This window comes from Carcharodon carcharias, chromosome 18 (genome assembly GCF_017639515.1).
Source record: "Carcharodon carcharias isolate sCarCar2 chromosome 18, sCarCar2.pri, whole genome shotgun sequence".
Classification (NCBI taxonomy): Eukaryota; Metazoa; Chordata; class Chondrichthyes; order Lamniformes; family Lamnidae; genus Carcharodon; species Carcharodon carcharias.
Genome location: NC_054484.1, coordinates 69773171 through 69792466, shown reverse-complemented (window position 1 = coordinate 69792466; position 19296 = coordinate 69773171). Strand labels below are relative to the sequence as shown.

General features: G+C 40.6%; 1 protein-coding gene across 1 annotated transcript in view; it reads left to right on the top strand.

Moving 5' to 3' along the window:
* The first annotated feature begins 889 nt into the window (after window positions 1-889).
* Window positions 890-19296, top strand: part of bcor (BCL6 corepressor) — a 189838-nt gene continuing 171431 nt past the window's right edge. The window contains exon 1 of the mRNA XM_041211000.1: window positions 890-1067. The gene's annotated coding sequence lies outside the window, so the exon portion shown is untranslated. The remainder of the gene's footprint in view (window positions 1068-19296) is intronic.

The following is a 19296-nucleotide window of genomic DNA, read 5'->3' as shown; positions in this document are numbered from 1 at the left end:
AAGCTCATCAGCCATAAACCCTTCCTATCAATAATCAGCTTGGCACAGACATTGAAAGATTATGCCTACGACCATCCGAAATTCCCAACTATCATGGGTAAACCCTCGCCAACACTAAGTTATTAGGGGTAAGTAGTTGGACATTTGCAAAAATTGCGGCGAAGTAGCTGTCATTATGTCTTCAGTTTTTCAAAAGATCCATTGCTAGCCGCGTGTTTGTTTTTAGAACAGACACCCCCCCCCCCCCGGCCCCAGACAAGAACATTACAAATGTATGTGTGCTGCCAAACTATCCCTTAGCGCAACCAATTCTACAAACACAATCTGCCACTTTGGAAAGAAGTCAACCCCTAGAAAGTTCTAATCGCTCTGCGCAATACCTTTTTTTTAAATACACCGCCATGTAATTTACTAGACCTTAGATACCATTTGAATCTTTTGTTAGTGGAATGGGAAGGAGAGTGAACGCAGAGTCCTTTACACGTATTACCAGCATTCAGCAAATTACATGGTAATTATGGAGCCTGCAAGGATCGCACGACATCTGCTCTAAATGTTTAATAGAGCTGCTATTTGAAAGATCAGACGGAGAGATTTGAAATAGTAGGTTATAGGAGCCTCGGTGGCAGAATCATCCAACGATTAACAATGTGCCACTTATTTATTTATACACTCCAAGATTTTGCGTATTGGCGAAAAGGTTTCAAAGGCAGAAACACGCACACGGGGAACCTCGGACAGTGAAAATAAGCGCAGCCATTTTGGGAGTTAGACGTTATTGTTGGTTTTTAAATTTAAAAAGGAGGGAAGTTTAAACGAATTCCTGCTGCGGTGAAGTGCAGCCAGCTCTGTTTTGTGGGGGGTCATGCGGTAAAACTTAAACACGTCTCACGTGCTTTCAGCTGCTCCCTTGAGGCGTGACCCGGCTATGCTGCTGTATAGCACAGAGAGAATACCAAACATGCATAACGAGCACTTGTATTCGGCCAGATACTGTGAAGAATATTTCTTATGATTGAAGACTGTGTAACCCCAAGGCATGCACATTTCGTTTAAAAAGTTGTAAGGTAAGGAAGAAGTGAATATAGCAGTGACATAAGATGTCAGTATGTCTAATCCTCACTTACCATATGTTGCATTTTCTGATCGAAAGATACGGTTCTTCCTTTGTGAACATCAGACCAACGTGAAAAAGTTAGTTTGCCCATAGGGTGCAATCATGTGTGTTCAAGTTGCACTGGATAAGTGTCAGCAACTAAATATTTCATTATGGGAAATTAACCATACTGCTAATCATTATCTTCACACTAATTATTTTATGTTGAATACATTAATCTGTAGTGTGTAAAGTGTGATCAACCTGTGACACTGTGCTCACATGCTTCATTTGCTGGCCACCTTTGGCTTTCTGGTGCACTGTACTATCTCCTCAATGGCCAAAATGTGCGTTAGTCTCTTATGCAGGAATATTTCTTCAAATCAGAATAAACATCAGTTAGTATTTATATGTCCTGTCAAAAAACAGATTTTGTGATTAGTTTTACTTCCTCGCTGAGTTTAATTTCTGTCTGTTGTATATACTTTTATGACTAAATAAGTGTAGAATGCTAATTCTCATTTAAACACCCGTGTGCGTTCACTCTTGCCGCTTGAACATATTACCGAACTCTAGCACATTGGCAAAATGTTTGGTGGGTTATATAGATGCAAATTAATGAATAATCTCCTTGCTTAAACTGGATTAAGGCACACCAATTTGTTGCTATTTTTATGTTGAATGTATCTGAAATGTTTTATGCGATTAGTCTGGGCTAGCATGAAGAGTATACATTTGTGCTAGGGAAGGGGAGTTGCTTAGATGAGTAGATAATATTGATCTACTTCCATTCTCTTTTTAAAGCGGCTTTGTGGCGATGGGCTTTGTACAGAGGGGCGCTGATGCTACGTAAAGGGCGAACGACCTGGAACATTCTGGGACACTGCGCTCCCTTTTCTAATGTTTGGGATAGAACGAGCTGAAAGTAATGCAAATGCGATGTACCAATTGACCATTTACTGTAGTTAGTGCAATAGACTTGATGGGAACCGCGTGTTCTACTGTATTTTAATGAAGCGTGTTCTGTAGATTTATCACAGGTCATAAAAGACAGCTTGCGTCTATAATCAGCAGGAAGCATGTCTGTCTTATGACGGAGATTGGGTGGCATTGCTGATTTTTTATCTAATGCTAAGGGGACTCTAGTTTGACCGCACCACAAACTGAAGCTTGGAGCCAAATATGATGCTATCTCCAGTATTAAAAAAAAGTCGTAACGGACATTTGTGGCTCGCATGGTTTCACGCTGGCATACAACATACAACACGTTGGCGTTGTGTGCGTTGACTAATAAATTACTGAATGCACAAAAGTACCTCATTTGTCTGCGGTGAAGCTCATAAAGGTAATTTAGGTGTAACATTTTTGTCTGTCACTTGGTCATTGTGAACTGCACGAAGGTCACTTGAGTATTTGATTCATGGTCCGGATATGAGATGTTTAATCCACTTTCAATTGCAGTAAGTATTCATGACCTGCCGTTTCTGTGAAACAAAGACACTTGCTACCTCTCCCGCCCCATTTTTATAAAAGGGTGACTATTTTTGGAACCCGATGAAAATCAAGCACGTATCACGCGGAGCAGGTCTCTTGTTTAGATATACCTCGGAGCATTAAAACATTTTATTTGGAAATTGTACATGGATGCTTCAAAAAAAGAACTAAAATTGATTCCTTACGTCACACAAAATCCATCCTGTTATAAAATAGCATTTTAAGTGTCAACTTTGGCAGTGTTGCTGATTCTCATAAACACATCTCTAATGCCAGCGTATCTGTCTACTCGCACTCGACAGTTTTCCCAGAATGAATGAAGAAATATGGTCTCGGTGCATGCTGCTCTGTGAAGCATCTACGTGTCACATGAAGTTAAGGTTTTAACCGAGAAGGTTCGCCAGTGAAGCCGCACTGCGAGTGTCGGTGGGAAATGGTTTAATTGCCACTGTTGGGATTGTTATATATGGGATGGCGTGTGTTGTAAGCAGAAATGAAAGATGCCTGTGTGTTGTTGTGAGAGGTGTATGTGTCAGCGTGCTTGATGCAGGGATGTGCACTCCCTCCAGACCTTCGTAAAGGAGGGAAAAGTTCACTTAGGAAATTTTGACTCCATGCCATTTTGACAGACCTTTGGCTACGTTGTTGAGAAAATCTTCCAGATAGGTGTCCACTCAATGCTGCTAGGTAGGTTTCCGAGGAGAAACCCCGAAATGTTCTACGGTCCAATCGAGATATAACAACTTATATAATATAAAAACAAAAAAGCCAAACACGCTCAGCACTTCAGGCAGCATCTTTCGAGAAAACACGAGTCAGTTAACATTTGAAGTATAAACCCTTGTTATTACAGGTGAACAGAACGGGGAACACACACATGACTACGCACGTAGGAAACGGCGTCCAATAACCTGTAAACTGTTAAGGTGCAGATCGGGAAATATTTAAAGTGCAGGAATGACATGCACAGGAGAAATCGCTTAGAATGAAAATCTGGCAAAGTGAAGCAAGTTTATGAATCAAATGAACTTAGAATTGATCGCGCTGGCTGCTACCCAAAGGTATTGTAAAGGCAGGTGAAAAGAGGAGGCATGATCTGGACGGAGTTTAAGGGCAGCCTGGACAGGTTAAACAAATCGTGATGTGCGCAATTGAGACCAGCAACAGTAGCCTCTCAAACTTTTTGATTTGCTCTGGAAGCTCTTATTAACTAATATATTATTTTATGGGGTCTGGCTATGTACTTGCATCTGGCAAAAGATGACACCTACACCAGGGTTGCCAACTCACCAGGTTAATTCTTAAATCTTCAGGAATGAAATATTAATCTCCTGGACATTGTTACAAACAACTAGCGAGGGGAAAAATCACTTGACAGCTTCATTGAAGGCTTGTTTATCAGTTACAAAAGTATTGGAGATGACAGGGGAAAAGATTGTTTGATAACCAAGAATCAAGATGGCAGCAGTGTGTACCATCTACAAGCTGCACTGCCGCAACTCACCAAGGCTCTGTCGGCAGCATCTTCCAAACCTGCAACCTTGATCACCTTGAAGGACAAGGGCAGCAAATAGATGGGAACACCACCAACAGGAAGTTCCCCTCCAAGCTACACACCATCCTAACTTGGAAATATATTGCCATTCCTTCACCATCGCAGGCTCAAAATCCTGGAACACCCTCTCTTACAGCACTGTGGGTGTCCCTACACCTCAGGGACTGCAGCAGTTCAAGAAGGAGGCCCCCCACCACCTTCTCAAGGGCAATTAGTGATAAGCAATAAAAATATTGGCCTAGCTAGTGACGCCCACATCCGTGAAAGAACAAAAAACCCAAAAGGGTGAAATCTGCATGCTGTCCATTTCACATGGGAAGATGGTGATCTCCAAAACACGAATGTGTCAGGCGATCAATGGCAGGAGTGTAGAGGTGGGATATTGGGTATTGGGGATAAAGCGATGAAACCTACTGGAATAAATCAACCAGACTTGGCAACCCTAATACACAATTAATAATTATGTAGTTATACTGCATTACGTATGTTGAGTAGAGTAAATGTGTTGCCTATGATCTATGTTGTGTGTTTCTGTTTACATGTGCCGGAAGTGTGCAATTGGGCTTCAGTTGTTGAATACCACATAAATTGGTATTGAGCCATACAAATTAGGAAGATTCCAAGCTTACTTGGTGGTCTATGCTGAATTTATTGATCCCATCCAAAAGTAACAATGGTTTAACTCTTACAGGAGGGTGCTCAACTTCAACTTTAGACTCTCTCTCATAGGTTCTGATTGTGTATGGAGGACAGAACTATGTATCCAAATCTTTGCCATGTCTTTTTGCCTGAGTTGTCTTATCCATTTACATGTATATTTTGATTGCTGCTCTGGACATGATCCTATCACCTCTCTCCCTTTTTCTTAACTCTTTACCCAGCTTGAGCCCTAATTCCCCCTGTCTCCTCACATTACTACTAGCTATATGCCTGCTTTCACTCTTTGTCTCTCTGCTACTTTGGCATCCCCTTGGCCCCTACCCCAAGCCTTCAATACAACTACTCCTGCTTTGTCCCAGGCCTAACTCCTTCTTGGATGAACCTATTACCCCATTACTCCTTTCGGTGCCTTTCTTATCAACCTGCTTTCTGTCCCACTCATCCCTGTGGGTTCTACCAATGCAATCACTGTCCTCTCCACATCGCCTTCCAGAATGTCAGTGCACTTACAAACAAGCTCCTTTTCCTCCATGTCCTTATTGTGGATAATTGTTACAGCATCTTGACATTGATTGAAACCTGCTCATAGCTACTGACACCTTAACCTTCATTGAAGCCTCCCTGTCTGGCTATATCTTCCAAAGCTAATGTAACCCTTAACATTAAATCTTAGTCTGTACCCATTCTTCTCTTCTGAGCACCTTGTCTTGTTGCCCTCTTGCTCAAGGGAGTCTTTTGTCTCTGCCTTTAAAATTTTTGTGTTCTGCTGCTCACCCATGCCATTTCTCACAGATATTCTCACTGCTTCCTTCCCTCAGCTACTGGATAGAGCGACTTTGTACTCTTGGTGATTTTGACCTCCATGTCAGCTCACCTATCCCTCTCTCCTCTGAGTTACCTACCCTCCTGCCGTTTCTTAACCCCACCCTCTACTTAGTCAATATTCTCTTTCACCCTTTAGCTTCCCACCCTTGTCATTCGCTTTGGTACAGCCTGTCTCATTATTCTCTTAATTTCAAGGATTGCAGATTTGAATACTTACAACATACAGCTGGTTTAGCCATTCATTGCTAGATTTGGCAGGACCACATAAAGTATTATTGGGCCCTGTCCTCCTCTGCCAAAACTGCTCATTACCATAGCATGATCCTGGAATATAGATCTTAGATTCTCATCACCACTACAACCATTTCTCTCCCTTTCTTCCCCAACTCTTACCTCCAAAAGTCCAAGGAGCTCATCGACTTATTTTGTCAGTAGGATTAAGATCGTCCCGGGAGCTGCCTCTGCCACAACCCTCCATTGTCCTAGCTCTGAAATTTTGCTGTAGTTTTTTCCCTGTCTCCTATAATAATCTCTCCATGCTCTTCTTGTACATGCAGCATATCTACTTTTGTGACCCTTTCCACTAGATTGTTAACCATCCAGCTTCCCTTTCTGGCTAGCTGATATTGTAATTGTTCCATTACCAACTCCCTCCTCAAAAATCCAGCCCAGCACCCCATTTCCAAACTTACTTTCCTAATACCTTGAATGTGTTGTCACCTCCCAAATCCGTGCCCATCTTTCCTGCAACTTTGTGTTTGAACCTCTCAATCCGCCCCTTCCACACTTTGAAATGGTCCTAATCAAAGTCACATGACATCTTATGCAAGCAAAATACTGTAGCTGCTGTAAATCTGACATAAAAACAGGAAATTCTGGAAAAAACTCAGGTCAGAGAGAGAAACAGAGTTATTTTTTCAGTAGGTGATGGCCCTTCAGTTCTGATGAAGATTCAATATCAATCTGAAACAATAACTCTGTTTCTTTGTTTCTTTCCAGAGATTCTGCCTGACCAGCTGAAATTTCCCAGTATTTTCTGTTTTTATTTAACATCTTTCATGGCTGTGCCCCCTGTACACCATCCATTCTTGTCCTCCTTTACCTATCTGCAGTATTTGGCTGTGTTCACCACATCATTCTCCTCCAACTCATCTCTTCTTTTGCTGTGTTGAGTAGGAATACTTTTGCTTGGTTTCATTCTTGTCTATCCAATGGTAGCCACGGGATGACCTGCAATAGCTCTCTTCCTGCCCCTGCACCATTACTTCTGGAGCCCCCCCCCTAGCACCCATCTACTTTTCAGCTACATGTTGCCCCTTGGTGACACCCTATGAAATTATGAATTCAGATATGAAGTCAGATTTCACTTGCATGTTGACAGTATCCAGCTCTACTTCATTACCACCAAATCTCTCTTGAACTCTCCGCTGACTCTGTCTTTTGGAAGATCAAAGCCATTGTCTTTGGGCACCTGCCTCAAACTCCTGTTACTTAGTCACTGATTTCCTCCTGCTCCCCGGCCACTATCTCAGGCTGAACTGACTGTATGCACTCTTGATGTCTGACCTCTTATCCATTCCATCATCAAGGTATTTCTACTTCAGCAGTATCACCCATCTCTGCCCCCACCTCAGCCCATCTACTTGAAACCTCATCCATGCAGTAGTTACCTCTTGAGTATTCCAATACTTTCCTGGCCCATCTTCCAACCTTGATAAACTTAAATTCAATGAAAGCTCTTCTCCTGCTGGTATTCTAACTCTCAAAGTCCATTTCACCTATCATCCCAGTGCCCAATGACCTATATTGCTTCTGGCCCACTGATTTCTCAATTTTAAAATTCTCATATGCTCTGAAGAAGTCATACAGGTGCTGAACTTTAACTCTGTTTCTCTCTCAAAGGTGCTGCCAGACCTGCTGCATTTTACCAGCATTTTCTGTTTTTACTTAAAATTCTCATCCTTGTTTTCAATTCCTTCCATGACTTCACAACATACAGCCATCTGAGAATGCTACATGGTCTGTTGTGCATCTCCACTTCCTTTGTCTCACCATGCCTTCAACTATTTAGGCCTTAAGCTCTGGAATTTCCTTACAGAGCCTCCCCGCATCCCTCTCTGCTCATTTAAGACACTCATTAACATCTACCTATTGGACCAAGCTTTTGATCATCTGTCCACTGTCTCCTGTACGTGGCTCGGTGTCAGTATTTGCCTGACAAGACTTCTGTTAATCGTCTTGGGACGTTTTACCACGCTAAACTTGCTGTAAAAATGAAAGTAAGTTGCTGGTTGAAGCTCTGCATGTGGAAGTTAAATGAGAACAGGATTGATTGCTAGTAATTGACAGTAACTTGCTGTAAAGCCGTACACAACTTGGGCTGTGATATGTTGCCTAAGTTCACAAACCTGCTGGCACTCAGTGCAGGGTGATAATTTGTGCGAGTGCTCCGGTCTGTAGAAGCCTGTGAAAGGGGAGCCCAGAGTTGGTCATGAACCAGGGGAAGTCGAGACAGAAAATGAATTAAGGGAGTTGGTGGGGTCGTGTCGACAGGGGCGGGCGTTTCTGGTAGTGGGGGTGACCGAGATCGTTGTGTGTAGTGTGTATGAGTCAGAGAAAGAACTGATGCGTGAAGGTAAACCATTGTTGGCGTGTGTGGGAGTAGTGTATGCAGTCTGAATGTTACACCAGGAATAGGCTGCGTCAGTTGTGAGGTTTGTCTTTCCTTTGTCCTATTTGGTCGGGGCATCCACTGATGATCTTTTAAATATTTCAAACTTGAAACAGTAAACTTGCTATAAAGCCGTACACAACTTAGGCTGTTTTCCAGTCCCTACGGCGCTGATAAACTGATCTGACTAAGCGTTTTATGGGCTAAAGGAAACGTTTTTGAGGAAGTCTCTTTCATTCTGGTGTGTCACGCGATCAGCGCCTGCCAGCTGGAAAGATCTTTAACTATTTGCTGCAGCTAAGCGGTTCTGCATATATTAAATACAGCAGTGATTATAGTTCCTGGAATTTAAGGGGCCCAACTGGAATCTGCTCCCCTGTCTTTGTAAATGTTGAATGGGTATCGAGACTATCACGAAAACCAAGCGGGGAAGTCTTGGCGAAATCATGCGCCAGATATACAATCCGAAACTGGCATTGATGGATATGGCCCTCCAAATAGATTGTCCGGAGTTTTCATTATTTTAAGAGGATGAAAATGTAGTGACTGATGATTCTACTAAGTTACGTTCGTGACTTTTAGATTATACAACAATTTAAAATAGGGTAACCTGCGAAACCCGGTATCGCCTTATTGGAATATAATTTGATAGATTCAAACATGTGCACACCGATGTCAAGTCTGATGTAGATATTATTGATGGTTGGAAGCTGGGTGAAGTCCTCCATCACCGAGCCCCAGAGGGTGCTTGGATGCCTGGATACGTTCCAAATTGCCTCGCAATACTCGGGGATAATAAATAGGCACTTCTACATTACCTTATAATCCCAGATCATTAAACTGAAGCGACAGCATTTGGAAGCTGTCCTCAGTTCAAGCGTTTGCACACAACTGACAGTGTTTTCCAATTAAACCGTGTGGGTGCGGGGTGGAGTAAATTGCTACCACCCACCATGTATTCTATATATACATATATATATAGAACATGTTGCATCTGAACATTTCTGTTTCTCAAAAGATCCGTGCCCTCAATATCCGTCTGAATTCTCACGAACCGCCCATACAATCGGTTGAAGTTAAACGATTGAATTAATATGTCTTTGGGAGTCGAGCTCCATGTATTTCAGAAATTTGTGTGCTTATTCAAGTAAGGAAGGATGGGATTTGGTTCATTCGTATAAGAGCCCGGAGCACAATTTCCAATGAGAATAAGTGCTGTTATGTGAGGCGAGGTGCTGGAGTTAGTGATAAACGCGGAATAGTTACCGAGGCCAGCGCTTGTTTAAAGCGCGAAAGCGGAAGTCCTTATAGCCTTTGTGAAAGCAAAGCAACCACGTTGGCTGTGTTAGTTTTTTTTTAAAAATGCGTATTACTGACTTGTGGGAAAGCCTGCCACAGTACCAATTGTGTTCTGTCTAGGTAGTGCCTCAGGTGACAGCTGTGCAGTATTCTAAACCTCAGCCACATCGCACCGAGAGGTGGTTCCACTTTTATCAGCCATAGATAGGGTAGAACAGCCCCGATCATAACTAGCCGTGCGTGTGGAGGGGCGGGACGCTGGCATAGTTGCGCGCAGGCCGAATGAATCACATACAGAGGACACTGCTGGTGAGATCGCTGAGAAAGATTTTTTGACAATTGACTTTGACCACAGAAACCCAGTCCTCAACATAAAAAAACTACCTGATAACTATTTCTTTTTTATCACAAAACGAAATGACGGCAATACAGTGAGCTGCCTTTTTATTTGGGTTGTCTATTCACTGCAGTGCAGGCGATTTACAACTTCATTATGCTAACTGCATATGGTTTCCTTTTCTGAGCAGCGTCTCAACCAACAGCACAACGTTTGGAGGTGTCAGTCCAACAGGTCAGCGCAGCACATGTTAAATGGACTTAGAGCGAAAGGCCAGGACACTTGGACACCAAACAAGTCGCATAAATGGGGTATGAGTTTTTTTTTAGATAAAAGCAAAATACTGCAGATGCTGGAAATCTGAAATAAGAACAGAAAATGCTGGAAAAATTCGGAAGAGTCATACGGACTCGAAACATTAATTCTGTTTCTATTTCCACAGATGCTGCCAGACCAGCTTAGTTTTTCCAGCATTTCCGCTTTTATTTGAGTTCTTTTTAGTGTCAGTAGGTATGTAATTTGTTTTCGTAGAGGGTGATTATACAATATCTTCAGAAGACCTGCTTGGCTTTTTATTTAATTACTCAAGATTACAGTTTCCAGAAGGAAAGAGTGGCAGCAATTTAAGTCGACTCTTACAGAACCTAGGAAAAGATCCAAATATACAAATAATAGCTAAGGGCTAGAACAGCAGTCTCTTAATATTCACCAATGATGTGTAGATGGATTTTGCCACACAGTTTTTTTTTACTCTCAAATTTGCACATGGTGAATTCTGACTTTGGCAGAATATCAGGAAGATGCAGAACCTACTGATGTTCCATGAGATGAGTGGAAAAATTGGGTGTTGTCCATGTGATCCATTCAGTTATCTCATGCGGTGGTCAATTTACTCCATTTTTCCCCTTTTATCTTTATTTTGTTGCTGATGAGATGTCTCACTCTCTGGTATAGTTTGATGGGCATTTGCACCTGTGTAGAACACAGTACAGACAACTGTACCTCATTTCTGGGGCTTAGACGGAAGAGACTCGCTATCTTTCTCTCCTACAAGACACTCATTTAAACCTATATTTTTGACCAGGCTTCTAGTCATCTGCCCTAAAAGCTCCTCATGTGGTTCCGAATCAAATTTTGTTTGAAAATGCCCTTGTAGGGTGCCTTGGGATGGTAAAGTGTAAGTTGTTGTTGTAGGCTACTTTATATATAAAAAAGATAGGTGAACCTTGACCTCACTTGATATCTGGTCATCTAGATTTTATAGAAGAGATTATTGGATAGTTATCAACAGCAAGATCCTGAACAAATTTATATTTGATGTTAGCTATGGCTCAGTTGTTAGAATTCTCACCTCTGAATCACAAGATTCTGGGTTCAAACCCCATTCAAGGGCTTGAGCACAAAATTCAAGGCTGACACTCCAGCCCTGTGCAAGGTGCCATCGTTCAGACAAGGCATTTAAACCGAATCCCTGTCTGCCTGCTGAAGTGGATATAAAAGACTGCATGGCATTCTTTTGAAGAAGAGGAAGGGAGTTATACTTCTTGTCCTGGCAAATATTTATCCCTCAATCAACATCACAATGACAGATTATCTGGTCATTTTCACTTTGCTCTTTGTGGGAGTTTGCTGTACACAAATTGGCTGATATGTTTCCTACTTTACAGTAGTGACTACACTTCAGCACAACTCATTGGTTGTACAGCACTTTGAGACATCTGGTGGCCATGAAAGGCACTAAGTAGATGGAAGACTTTATTTTGGGCCTTGGCATCACAGGAATTAATATTGCATTCCCCTAATGCCCTGTTAACTACTAGCACAGACCAGTGACTGAACCTGTGACCTTCCTTCCTACCTTTTCTGGCTCAGCACTCCATCAAGTAGTACATTTACCCTTTTTGTGATATGTGATGGGGAGTAGGTTATACATCCCTTTGCATATCTTTGCATGTCTATTATTTGCAATTCTTGTTTTCTGCAGAAACAGGATTCAGTTTGTTTTTAAACTGATATGTTATTAGCAGAGTCAATTACTTTGGCAAGCATTCTAGAATAATTTGCCAAAATGTACTGGACAGTGCTATGTGGAAAAAGGATGTAGGGAAGAAAGTACATTCCACTGCTTTATTGCAAAGATTACAAAGAGACATCATACTTCAGTGTTTTGAGGTTGTTAATGTTTTAACTTGTACTGTCTTCTTTGAGCACTGAGCCAGAAACTCAAAATTTTTTCCCCAGACCAATTCTATTCCTGCAAAAAAATAAAGATAGACACTAATGGGTGCACAACCAAAAACAGATTCTTCACACTTTGACAATACCAGCCAATGATCATAGACACTTAATACAAAATTTAAGAGGTGTCATTTTGGTAGTATCGAATTTGAATATTGTTGAAAAGAGAGGCATTTTGCTGAAGCTTTTCTTCTTGCACTTGTCAGGACAAACACAAGAGTGCAAAATTTCAAATGATCACAACAATTTAAAATTTAAGAGAAAAGAGTGCTGATTGTTTGACATGTCAACATTGGTCATGGCATTGCCATGGAGAAAGCAACAGGGAACTATAGGCTCCCCAAGTTCAGCTCAGCACGCCTGAAGATATACAACATTGCTCAATTGTGTGGTAGGCAGGCATCTTTATGGACTGATGGTAGCACACTATTGGTGGAAAATACCACTCGCATAGCCACTGCATGCAAGTGGGGGCATAAAATGTCTTCCATGAAATGCTATGAATTTCATTATTGGAGTGATGCCAGGAATGTAGGCTGTACATCTCAGCGATTGGCTGATCAAACCAAATAGTGTGTTCCTTTGGTTGTCCATAATAGGCAGAGTAAAGACTGTACTCAACCAGCCCATACTTGCAAAACCCAAAACAATATGTCAACTGTTAGTTGAGATTCCGCAATAGGGCAAGCACTTGCCAAACAATCCTGAATGTGCTTATAAATGCACTAGCAACCAATTTAATATAATCGTTAATATTAATAATATAGTTGGGTTCATAACGTGGATTGTTTACAGTTGCTAAAAGTGACATACATTGCTATGTAGGGACCCATTCTCTGCAACCAAAACAATTTATTCAAGCCTTGAGCATTTTTTGTATTATCTGGGAGCTTGGGGAGCCTGTAGTTCCCCATTGCTTTCTCTAGTGCAGTGCCACAGCCAATCAGGAGTCCGCTTGCCAATTAATCAGCACCTTTTTCTGGTGTAGTATAAATTGTTTGAAATTTGGCATTCTTGCATTTGTTCTGATGAATGCAAGACGAAAAGCTTTGGAAACATGGCTTTCTTTTCAGCAATATTCAAGGTGTAATTTTCATTCAAGTGACTCACCTTCAATTAGTAGAAGTACATCAGGCAATAGTAGATTGTGGAAATGAAGTTTAATCCAAACAGTAACCTATATTCTGTTATGTTAGTGGGCAATAATGAGGGCTGGTAATTTTTTGTGACAAGGGATTTGCCTTCACGCTGATGCACTCAGCTACAGAAACCTGCACTACCCCAGGAGTAATCCTACAAAATTGTAGTACTCAGTAAACAAAAAAAAGCACTTGGGATGTGCTGAGGTTCTGAAAGGTGTTATATAAATGGAAATAACCTTGAGCTTATCCAAAGTTCTGCAGCCTGGTGTTGTAAATTGCATAAAGCCCCACTCACTCATCACCCCATGCTCGCGAACTCATATTGGCACCCAGTCTGGCTGTGTTTGATATTAAATTTGTTTTCAATTCTCCATAGCCTTGTCCTTTCCTATCTCTGTAACTTCCATTAGTCCTATAACTGAAGAGACCTCTGTGTTTGTCCAATTTTGGCCTGCCTAGGCCCTAAGCTCTAAAATTCCCTCTCTTTTTTAAAATGCTCCTTGCAGGCTGCTACTTTGACCTATTGTAGGTACAAAATTTAGTCTGAACATGTTCCTGTGACTTACCTTAGGATGTTTTACTATGTTAAAGATGCTATATAAATGCAAGTTGTTTATTTCAATTTACACTACACATAGTATAGAAATAAAGAATTTGTGGGATGACAACCTGCAACAAAATAACTTACACTAGCTATAATCTTGGTGCTGTTGTTCACTTAATAAAACCTATTGCTTGCCAGTTTGAACAACTAGTGGTGAAGACTACTTTTTAATTCAGGGGCTCCCAGTGGGCTCACAGGATGAGATTTTGGGGTGGTGATTTCTGAGGTAGCGATGGTGGTGTTGGAACTGGGACTGAATTTTGAGCAGCGAGGCCCCTTTAAATATTGGTGTGTCTTTTCTTTTGGTGGGTATGGCTTAATTGTATGTTCTCTGAGGCCCATTTGCTGCTACAACCCAAGCCTAAAAAAGCGGGTCTTTGCATTTTCAGGGCAAATCTAGCAGTTTTAAAACCTCCACCCGCTCAACAATTTTCAGCCACCACCACCCCACCCCGGTCCTTCTGCTCTCCCCTCCCAATTTTCACTCTGGGGTCACACAAAGTCTGAGGCATTAAAATAGGGTCATATAAGGAAAATGTTTGGGAAGCACTCTTTTAATTTATATATATTTTGTGCCAATCACATTGTTTTATTCAAAGAATATTGGCTGTTTGGAGGATAATAAATAACTATTTTTTCCAAGGTTACAGATTGTTCATCATGACATATTCAAGGTAACTTCTGATATGAGGGCTGGTTAAACACTTGTAATCAAAACATTGTTTTTAGAATTTGTCTTCTAATGCTCTTTAGCTACAGTCACATAACATACTTGAATCACAGTATTAGAATAACTCAGGGATAATATGAGTTTTAGAATTACAATTTTGCATGGACAGTTATTTTCTTTTAGAAGAACATGAAGCACTGTTTTCCTCTAAGGTGTTATAGATGTTATTTTGTAGGCCTTTTGTTCTTTTGCTGTTGTTTCAGCAAGTTCTACTGTATTTGTGTTAATTTATTTACAATTTTAGAAAGATGGGCCAATCCTAATTTTTCTTTACGCCTCTGTAGTGTAAAGATTTACTCTTAATTCTCCTTTTCTCTTCTCTGCCTCTTGTATGCTTTTCTTGTCTTTTTAACTTATCCATTTCCCCCTGGTGATTTCTGTTTGTGCTTTATTCTTAATATTTGTTATTAATTTATTTTCTTGATTATTTTTACTTCTCTTTTCTTCATTATACTTTATTGCCCTGTAACACTGATTTAATTTAGCTGCTTTTTATTTTGTTCTCTTGCAGAATTTGCTGAGTACTCTATCTCCCAGCTCTGTTACCTCCTACACATAAATTATTCCACCTCTTTGTGCTATTTCACAACTGTATCACAGTCATTCCTAAGCTTGGTCCTCCTATATGCACCTGTTTTCCTACATCTTATAACTCTATTGTCACACACACAAGCTTTGGGCCAGCTCACCTAGCATGGCAAAATGCATGTTTTTTTTTAAATATTGGGGAGTATAAGCATGTGTTCAGTTTTAAACACTAAATCTGACAGATTCAAGGTATAATCCTGATTTGTGATCTCTTGAAGTTTGTAACCTTTTCCCAACTCCAAAACTACCAAAATCTTTGCATTCCTCCAATTCTATCTTGTGTATCCCTGATTTCTGTTGCTCCACCAACTTTAACTGCCTTTAACTCTGGAATTCTCTCCCTAAATCTCTCTGATTCTCTACCTCTCTCTCTTGCTTTTAAGATTCTCCTTACAACTCTTGGAGTAAGTTCTAGGTCATCTGTCTTAACATCTCTCTTAGATGACTTGCATGCCAAAGTTTTGTCAGATAACATTCCTGTGAAGAGCCTCATGACATTTTGCTATGTTAAGGTCACTATATAAATGCAAGTTGTTTAGGTCAGGGGTCATGGTAGGGGTGGGATTACAGTTGGCCTGTATCCCAGTGGTTTGGAAAAGGTAAAATTAATCAAAGTTTCTGCTCTTGTGTCCAGTAACCCTTGCTGGAAGAAAATATGTATGTTTGGATGGTAGCTCAGCTGTGATTCCATCTAGTGGTCACATTAACTTCCAACATTCCCAGTCTATACTGAAACATCAAAAATGGCCACTGAAGCGAGATACCAAAGAGCATCTGATGCTCATGGAATGCTATTGAGGGCTTGATACCTTAAAAGAGGGGAGGGGACTGAAGTCAATTGGCAGAAACAGGGAAATCTTTAATATGTAGTCCTTTAGGTAATAGTTTATAATACTCAATAAATATGTGCATTATGGATAATGGATGGTAGAGGTCATAAGACACTAGTCTTCTCCACTGTAGTGCCAATTATTTATGAAGTCTGTCATTCTATCCACTGGCAAAATTTGGTTATGCACAGAATATGTAAATAGTGCACCCAAGATTTGGTTTACACATTTTTGTAAATATTTTATTTGTTGCAGCTTTTACACATTTCTGGGAACTGATTGTGCTTGTAACATTTATGTCAGTGACTATTTTTTAAAGAATGATTTACTGCTACACTAATGTGACTGTATTCCAGCCTGAAAGCAACTCAAATAATATTGACAGTTTTACTACAAATATGGCTTTGATCTTGTGGGTTGATTTGCCTGAGTCCAAAACAGGATAAGGTGCTTTCTGTACTTGCAGAGCTCAGGCTGTGATGCTACAATGATCAAGGACAAATACAGTCAATAGTTCAAAACCTATTTGAAGCACTCTTGGTAACATGTTACCCAAAAGCACACTACAGTGTACCTTTTTTATTTTGAAACCTTGGCGCAGGGCCATGGCATGTCATACAGGAGATCACCAAGGCTGAAAACAGGAAGATAGAAGATGAGGTGAATTCAGAGCCACAATGCATTCTACTTCTAGTGGTTCTGTTTTGTCTGAAAAATTGAGTAAGACAAACTGCGTTCTCTCTAACCATATTAATATATTTATAGTTTTTCTTGTTTGTCTATTCAGCATTATCAGTTTGTCCAAAGAAATTGCATTTTGTGCATGACCAGGTTCATCCTGCATGGACTTGCACAGGAGTCTATAGTATTTGTATGTTGTGATAGTAGAGAGTGTAGATTATGAAGTAATAGTCATCTGCATTATATTATCCCTTGAGATTTGTGATGACTGGGAGTAGAAGAATAGAAAGAAATTGGGAGATATCATGCTTTGGATGTGTCTTATGTTTTCTTCAATTCCTCTCCACCGTTGACTATGCACATTCCATTTCCCATACTTTGGCTCTCACCCCTTCCCCTCCCTCTCAGAACGATGATAGGCTTCACCTTGTCCTCACCTGCCACCACCCACTCAACCTCCACCTCCAGCTTAATGTCATCAGCAAATGCATCTTCCCTTCTCCTTTCAGCAGTTTGAAGGGACCATTCTCTTCATGACACTTTGGTCCTAAATCACCACCAATAACGTCTCCCCTTGCCATGGCACCTTCCCATACAAACACAGTAGATGCAACACTGACCCTTTTATCTCCTTCCTTCCCACCATCCAGGTCCCCAAACACTCATTCCAGGTGAAGTAGCAATTCACTTGAACATTTTTCAATTAAATGGTGGTCTCTCCAACATTAAGGAGGCCAAATGCCAGTTGGATGATGCTTTGAGGAACATCTGTGTTCAGTTCACAAGTTTCCGGGCCCGTCTTTTTAATTCTCTGCTCCTCTCTGAGCTGACTGCTGTCAGCCTCCTATGCTGTTCCAGTGAAGTTCAATGTAAATTTGAGGAATAGCACTGCACCTTTCAATCAGGTACTTTGAAGTTTTGTGGACTTGGCATTTAATTCATCAATTTCAAGTCATAACCTTTGCCCTCATTTTTTTTGGATGGTGGTTATCCTGTTGACGATTCTGCTATTTCTCATCTTTTGTTTCTTTACTTGTCCCAATGCCATTTCCTTTTGCCTCACTATCATCATTTGTCATGTAATCTTACCTGCCTTCCACCCTATCACAAACTTTCCCTTCCTTTGAGCTTGTTTAAAACATGTTACACTTCTAATCTTTTCCAGTTCAGATGGAACATTAACCCTGTTTCTGTTTCCACAGAGGCTGCCTGACCCACTGAGTATTTCCAGAATTTTCTATTTTTATCGGGGATAACTGGATTGGCTCGAGAGCTGGAGATCTTTCTAGTAGAAATACCAAAAAAAAAACCTATATATGTCCTCATGAACAGAGATCTTATTTGTCCAGTTCCAACAAATTTCAGATGTACCAGGCACATGAAATCTCCATGGTTAAGTTCCCTGTAAGCAGCTAACATTGTAATTATTAGGTGCCACTAAGACTGGGTTTTAGATGCCTTTAGATCGTAGAGGAAAAGGAACATTGACAGCCTGGAGTTCCACAGTTTTGAGGTTCTGGAAATGGAAGAGCAGAAGATAACATGACAGAACTTGATTTCAACATGCATAATGATGCAAGGAGCAGGAAGAGAATATACAATGACATAATTACAGCTTTAGAGGACTTAACAGAATAGTTTGAGGAGCATTGACCATAATAGTATCAATAAATAGAGATAAAATTTATCATACATATCTCAAGAGATTGGAGACTAGAGTTGAAAGAAGAATCTAATAGCCATCTTTTTCTTTTACCCTATCCATAATTTGTTCCTGTCCACAAGCGCAAGAGAAAAGTTAGATCATGCCCAGACATGGTCACAGTATTCAAGTATTGGGTTAGTATGGCACATCAGCTCATTAGCTGTCTAGTCTAAATTTGAGAAAATAACTGAGGATATTCCAGCATTGGAAGCATCCGGTGTACACATTTCTTTTGAGGGAAAATACAGAACTGTTGCTCTTTTGGTTCTGGGTGGGATTCTCGGTTCATTGAAACACTCTTTTTGATTAATTCATCTGCAATCCTTTACTCCCATAGTTGGACTGAAAACCATGACTGACTGGGTCAGTGGTGCTCATGGTAATGTCATAGTTTTTGGATCTTTGATGGACTTTACTTTGTTGGCTTCTTGAAGACATCATTTTCTAGACACAGTAAATCTCTTGTTTCAATAGCAGCAAGAAGCTTATTGAATCATTGTTCAGAACAGGGATGATGGCTGCAATTAAAACAACAACAGCAGCATGTGTTACATAGTTTCTTTAACTTAGACTGGATATTTGTATATTTTGCAAGTTTCTCCACATGTGTGCCTCCAATCTTTTCAAAGGCAGTGAATCACTTGGTGTTATATTGCTAGATACAAATTGTTCAAGTTGTTTTATTTCATAGACAGGAAATTAACCTATTCAAGGTAAATTCAATGTACTTAACTGGATCTACACATGAAGCCAGACAGTAGGAGTTTGATTAGGAGAGGCTATTTGAGATGCTGACTCTATGGGACTTTTTGTGGATGAAGAGCATTTCAACTCTCTTCAC